Here is a 508-nt window from a genome sequence, read left to right on the forward strand (position 1 = left end):
GTTCTTGCAACATAAGGAATATCGAATGTAACAAATATACATGTATTTTAATAAACCTAAGTTACCTATACGTGGTCGAAATCATATTTTATTCCTTAATAACTACTGAATGTTGCAAAAGGTTTTAAATAGTCATTTAGAAGCTATAACGTAATTTGAAAATTACAGAAAGAGTACTGTGCTTGACAATGCTTATCTAATTATAACCTGTGATGTTGTCACGTGGTTTTAAATAAATTAAGATATTACTCTACATAGGGCAAGTAATTACTAACTTTACAGATGCACATTAAAATGTATTTGCTTTCATAACATTTATCAAATAACAGCTCAGTATGCTGGCACGTGGCAGTATAAAAGCTTTACTTTTTTATAGTTCAAATATATAGTCATTTAGAAGGAATATATAACTAACAGAACTTCACATAATTATAGACTAAAAATCACACTGCACTCGGTATGACAGCTTTTATCCAATCATAAGCTATGGGGGTTGCCACGTGACCGT

This window comes from Danio rerio, chromosome 20 (genome assembly GCF_049306965.1).
Source record: "Danio rerio strain Tuebingen ecotype United States chromosome 20, GRCz12tu, whole genome shotgun sequence".
Classification (NCBI taxonomy): Eukaryota; Metazoa; Chordata; class Actinopteri; order Cypriniformes; family Danionidae; genus Danio; species Danio rerio.